This window comes from Myxocyprinus asiaticus, chromosome 33 (genome assembly GCF_019703515.2).
Source record: "Myxocyprinus asiaticus isolate MX2 ecotype Aquarium Trade chromosome 33, UBuf_Myxa_2, whole genome shotgun sequence".
Lineage (NCBI taxonomy): Eukaryota > Metazoa > Chordata > Actinopteri > Cypriniformes > Catostomidae > Myxocyprinus > Myxocyprinus asiaticus.
In genome coordinates, this window is record NC_059376.1 from 21796934 (window position 1) to 21804231 (window position 7298).

Here is a 7298-nt window from a genome sequence, read left to right on the forward strand (position 1 = left end):
ATTTTGGTTTACAGTTCCAGCGTCTATGTTTAAGAAATTAGGTGGTACTGAATTTTTACATAAATGTGACTTTCAAATATCTAAACTTCCAGTGAAATTATCTGCATTTCATCAGCAAGTCTTGTTACAGTGGAAACTAGTGCACACTCATAACTTCACACCGCATAACACCATAATCTGGAATAATAAATACATTCTTCACAGAAAAAAATCACTTTTTTATGAAGAATGGTTTTACAAAAATATATGGGATTTATCTGATGATTCTGGCGAGTTATTGGATTATATTCACTGATCTATATATATATATATATATATAGATCAGTGATTATACTGCTTTTACTCTTAAACATGGTTTGACATGCCATCCTAAACAATTCTTTACAGTAATATCTGCCATACCTTCTGGAATCAAATTATTAATCAAAGATTTGAAATATCATGGACAAATCACCCCATTTTTACCATCATTATGGGCAAATTGAGTTTATAAGTGAAAAATGCTCTAATAGTTATACGAGACAAATCCTTAACAACATTCTCTACCCTTTTCAATCGGTAAGAAATCATTTGGATCTTTTTTTTTTTTTTTTTGACAAGCAAACTCTTAAATATATTAGAACCGCCTATTTAAAACTTCCGATTCATCCTAAAGTCAAAGAAACTCATTTTAAAATGTTAGCTGATATTTATCCTTCTAGTGAGTTTCTAAATATTCGATTTAATATTGAAAATGCTCTTTGTAGATTTTGTAACTCCTTTACAGAGAATACTGAGCACTATACTTTTTCACTTGTAAATTCTCGCATGCCTTTTGGGATAGAGTGCAGAGCTGGTTAAGTGAGGAAAAGGTTGCTGTATTGAACTTGTCTTTTGTAGATATTAAATATGGGAATTATGAAGAAGGCAATGTAGGTTTCTTGATTAACAATATTTTGTTGTTGACCAAACATTTTACCCACAAATGTAGATTTTTTTTTAAAAGTTTTTAAGAATAATCTGGTTCAATTCCTAAAAACCCTGTCAAAAAATACAAATAAAAAAGCTGGGATTTTGATAGATACAATTGATGAATATAATTTGTTATTTTTCTTTAGCACCCTGGTGACTTTTCTTTGAGGTTGTAATTATTATTATTGTTTTATTATTATTATTAATAATAATAAATTAATAATGTATTAATTCCTTATATTCTTCTTCTTTTTGTGTCTAAGCCCATGTTATAATTAAGTTGATTGTAATTTGAATGCCATTTTGTTGTAATATTATTATTATTATTATTATTATTATTATTATTTAAGCTAAAAGTTGTCACACTTTGCTTGTAAGCATCAAGGAATAAATTCTGACTGGATAAACTTTTCGATTTTCTCTATTTGTTTGTAGATTAATTAAGAGTGGAAAGCGGTTAAAAAATACATAGGCAAAAAGGTGATTGAGAATGAAAGGATGAAAAATATTTATTTGGCATGTTAGGCCAGCAGAGAAGGCTTTGCTGGCCCTGAGAATTCACCACTGCTAGGCAACAGGAAAAACAGGCTTCTCTTCAAAAAATAAAAGTTTACTTTGTTTACAGCACAGTAGCCCTATATAAACCATTTCACGAATGTAAACAAAGGAATTAGAACAGTCCTGTTGCCTGTCACAAAGCAGGATTAAGCAGCTAGATAAATTTAAACTTAGTTTGAGTGAACTCTGAATTTGCGGTACCAGTAAAGTGGAAAAGCTTTCATGCTCTTGGGCAGGTTATGTTCCTGATCAGAGATCTCAACCAAATTCTGGACCAATCAGCTGCGAGTAAAGTGACAGTCACTCCCCCCTGTATCCCTCAAGTGCAGTTCAACGAAACAATTTTATACATTTACAAAATAAGCTATTTATGATAATTGTTTATGGCAAGAAATAGATTTTTGGCAGTCTTGCATTTGTTTAAAGACACTTAAATTTTTTCCCAATAATTTTCCCACACTGGCCATAAAATATGTATGAATAAATATATAATTTCAAGTAAGATATTAATACAATATCAATAATGATCGAATGACTTTAAAATATAAAAACTTAATCACTCCACAATATACTGTAAATACATCAGAAAAGTGTGAATGCCACCCAAACCCCTTCTTATTAGGATTTGCTGGCACAGATGCCATGAACTTATTTCACCTGAAGTTTAATAAAAGCTCAGTAGCACACCAAATATGTCTTTATTGTGTCTTATGCTGCTAAATAAGTCTTTATTAGAGCATACCATTTACTCATTTTCCAGTTGCTCACTTTTTATTATTCGATAGTGTATTAATGTCTAATAGTATTAAATCATATTAAGTTAGTAATTTAAATTAATACTAAAGCTTTTAATTTAATTTTTTTAAATTTCAAATCAAGATATTAAACTTTTAAAATTACAAGCCTGAATGTTCTTATTGTGGACCTATATAAAGTTACTTTCACATCGATATATTATCTATTTAAATATTTTCATCACATTCAGTTTTTTTTTTTAATTCGTGCTCTAGCAGCAGCAGCAATGTTTCTTGCATTGTAAATGCCTATAAATTACTAGTGATCCTCTGTGCTGTGTGAATGTATTATAATTATTCATGATTTCATAGTGATTATTCGTGTTGTGTCTCAATGTTTAAATCCTTATAATTTATCATAATTTTCATAAACATCTTTAGCAGAGAAGTAACTCTCGCTGACTCTCTCGCGAGACGTGTCTCGCACGCGATTGGCTGTTCGCTTCATTCATGTGAACGCGCACGTGAACTAATCATAACATCGGGATCAAACTATGGCTGTCTCTCGTTTGGAAGAATGCGTCCTCTTGAGGTCGCGTCCTTTGAAGGCTGCAGTATACCGGGTGTCCTCCTTAAAACAAGTCTCGTTTAAACGAGACGGCCTTCGTAGGACGAACGGAAACGGAACATGGTTGCTATGACAGCACGCCACTCTTTAACAAGCGCGAACGCTTTGAGAGAGACGGGAAAAAAGTTCCTTTAGATGGGAATGTATGAGGTACATTTTAGGAGATTTATCATGATGTAAAGAGAAAAGAAAATAGAATTTACAGGTGTACTTTTAGTCTAATACTTTATTTTAATTATATATTAATATAATTATATATATTATATACTCTGCACCCATCTACTGAGGTACTTCAGCTTGGGAATTAACATTCCTTGCGTTTGAACATAATATTTACCGGTAAATTGGCGTCATTATTTTTTTTTTTTAGACATTTCCTTTGAAGCAAAATTCCTCCGAATTCCCGTGAAAGAAGGTCGCATTCGAAGGCTGCATTTGAAGTGTCCTACTCGCTTTTATGAAACGAGACAGCCTCTGACGTATGCGGCCGACAAATGCGACCTCCGGAGGACGCATGCTTCCAAACTAGACACAGCCTCTGAATTGATAAAGTTGGTAAGGAGCGTCTTGATACCACTTAACCCTAATGATGCCTGATTGGATTTGAAGAATTTTGTCAAACTAAAACCAATTTTGTAATACATGGCACAGACGTATTTCCGGATCCTTTCAACAAAGTCTTTTTTCACTTTGGAACGTTCTTGGGCTGTTTTGGCAGATATTTTATGTAAACAAGCGGCATGAACGTGCAGCTCCCATCTACTTGAATGGGGAAAGACCGAAATCTCCAAAAAGATTATGACAAATGATTACGATAAAAGAACATACACTTACAGAAGTTTTGAAACGCACTCATTCTTTATTATAATTTTTTTTCTTCACATTTTAGAATAATAGTAAAGCCATCAAAACTATGGAATAACATCAATGGAACTTTGGGAATTATGTTGTGACTAAACAAAATCCAAAATAAATCAAAACTGTTATATTTGAGCATCTTCAAAGTAGTCACCCTTTGCCTAGAATTTGCAGACATGTACTCTTGACATTTTCTCAACCAGCTTCTTGAGGTATCACCCTGGGATGATTTTTAAACAGTTTTGAATGAGTTCCCATCTATGTTGGGCACTTATTGGCTGCTTTTCTTTATAATTTGGTCCATGTCATCAATTTCAAAAACTTTTTTTTTTTATTATTACATTTTAGTTTTATAATGAAATAAATTAATATGGTGGCACAATTATATTTTTGTCTACAAAACTAATTTCAAACATTTAAGCATACGTCTTCAGATCAAAAGATTTTTAAGATCACGAGAAACATTTCGGTCAAGTGTTTCAAAACTTTTGACTGGTAGTGTATTTCAAATAGGGCTGCAAGTGACGATTATTTTGATAATCGATTAATCTAACGATTATTTTGAATGATTATTCGACTGTTCGGCGATTATTGCAATTAATCATTAGCTCTTAACCGATTATTCAGCTTGGGCCCCGACTTAAAAGGTTGTATTAAACGTGCTTGCCAACAATAAAGAGGACAAAATCATCTTTTAAAAATACCTCTAAATGACATTCACTGAATTAAAGGAAAAAATACTTTTTATTAAGTTTAATTCAGTAAAAAAAATTCGCTTTAAGTGTTTTTGTCTTGTTTTCCATTTAAAATAGTCTAAAAATCCTTAAAACAAGATACATTTACTTGAGAAGCAACATACAAGATATTTAGACTTGCTTTAAGAGAATGTATCTTAAGTATAAGTGTATTTTTTTCACTTTGTTATATTTCTGCAAGTGCACTAAAGACAAAATATACTTATATTCAAGATCTATTCTCTATATACCAATATGTCAGTTGTTAATATGAGTGTACTATCTCTCTCCATGTGGAATGTGAATGGGTTGGGGTACCCCATAAAAAGAAGGGAAGTTATTTATTTTCTTAAGCGTAAGAAATATTATATAGTGTTTCTTCAAGAAACACATCTTTCCCAGCAGGAAGCTGAACATTTTTGGAAGATATGGGGTGGACATGTTTTTTTATTGCTGGCTCAAGTAAGAGCAAGGGAGTCATTACACTGATAAGTAAACATCTATAATTCAAATGTCTCAAACAGATTAAAGATAAATTAGGGAGAGTCATTATTGTTTAAGGAGAAATTCAGTGGCAAAGTCTTATTTTGGCTAATATTTACGCATCTAACGCTGATGATCAGGGCTTTTTTATAGATCTTGAAGGGATGTTGCAAACCGCTGGCACCCCTCATGATAATATTGGGAGGAGACTTCAGTCTTTTGATGGACTCAGTCCTTGATCATAGTGAAGCAAAAGTGGGTAAGACCCCTAGAGCAACATTGATGCTTCACAGGATGTGTAAAAATCTTGGTCTTACAGATATTTGGAGACTTTAGAACCCATCTGGTAGGGACTATAAATTTTTTTCATCAGTCCATAAGATTTATTCTAGAATAGATTTTTTTAAATATATATATATATATATATAAGTCCCTCATTTCATCTGTTGTTGATTGCTCATTTGGAAACATCTTAGTCTCAGATCACCATTGGTGAGTTTAGAGGTGTTGCCACATACGGAGAAAAAGAAATCATATAGTCGGCACCTTAATGTGTCCCTATTGCAAAATCCTGATTTCCAACAAATGTTGAAGACTGAAATCAATGTTTATATGGAGACCAACTGGTCCTCAGTATCCTCTGTGGGCGTGGCTTGGGAGGCATTTAAGGCGGTTCTTAGGGGTCAGATCATACAGTATGCCTCATTCACCAAAAAATCCAAAGCACAAGAACTTGTGGAGTTAGAAGGGAATATTAAAAGTGCCGAGGCAGAGCTGAAGCGCCGAATTTCATCTGATGGCCTCAGAGAACTGACTCGTTTGAAATACAAATATAGTACTATTTTGTCACGGAAAGTGGAGTTTTGGTTATTCAGGGCAAGACAGTCATACTGGGAGGGAGGGAGGGGGGTATATTTTGTTGAAAGTTGATTCCATGTTTTCATGTGCTGTTTGTGTTGATTTGAGTGTGGAATTAATAAAAATTATTAATGACAAACAAAAAAACAAAAAAAAATCTATTCTCTAAAAGCAAGTCTAAATATCTTATATGCAGCTTCTCAGGTGAATGCATCTTTTTTTAAAGGATTTTTTTATTTTTAATATTATATTCAACAATCTCGCATAAAAACTTTATTCTGCAGTTCAGCTGCTAAAGAAAATGTATGTTGTTTTAAAGGAGTTTTAGATATATTGTAAAACAAGCCAAAACAAAAACAAATGAAAAACGTATTTTGTTGCAGTGTATAATGGGGCGAAGACTACCTCTCTCACCTTTGTGTTCACTTCAATCCATCTTTAATTCACACAAAAAAAAACTGTCTTATTAATAAAGCTGCGTATTGCCAATTTTCTTCACGATAAGAAATGCACAGTGACATATATACTGTGTTATGATTCAAAGTCCCAAGCCATCACATTATAATCTAGCTGCATTAAGCGTGCATGCTCGAGGGATGAGCGTCCCCGTGACCGTGTGCCTCAGACGGGTGCAGTTTCAGTATCTCCCCTTTAGATCAGGACACTTCGCACAACTTATAGAAGAGGCACTGACTGCACAGAGAAATGCCAGTTTCGGAGTTTGTAGTTATTTACATGACCTGCTTCCGTATTATTTGAACTTTAATAAAGCTATTTATTTAAAGCATTAAATATAACTGCATTAAAGATGTAATGCTGAGGTGTTTCCTTTAAAGAGCTCCAGCTCTGCTTATTCCACAACGAGAGTGCTTCTGTATTTAGTTATTTTGTATTTTTGCATTATAATTCCCTCATACTTTGCGATCTACATCACCTGAAGCTGTTTGAAAGTTTAGAGTGCATCTGGACAGTGAGCTGTGTTTTCTTCCTCTCCTCAGTCAGACGTGAGCTGCCGTGCTCCTCTCATGCGCCATCATTAGTTTCATATGATCTCATGTTACGTTAAATGAGATCAAACGACTGTTTGAAAACAAAAATTTTTGTCGACGCATCTAACTCACACCGGACCCTCCCCACTTCGTTCCTGGACCTGTAAAGACGCCAGCAGGTAGAGACCGGTCTCCAATCCTGTCCTTCAAGTCGCACTCGGTGTTGAAAGACAGCAGTGATGAGGCTCTTCATTGGGATCATGTGAGGCGATGATGATCCACGGGAAGGGCGTGTCGTTCCATCACATCTTGTATAATACATTTTTTCTTTTCAATTTTTTCTCCACCCCCAGATCATCTCCGATCCTCCACCAAATTTCATAGTGGGTGCGAGACACTGTGGCTTGAAGGCCTCTCCAGGTCTCTTTCTAGCCATTAGACGACCAGGTGGAGGATCGTGATGATCTGGAGGTGCTTCAGCAAGGCTGGAATCAGGCAGACTCAT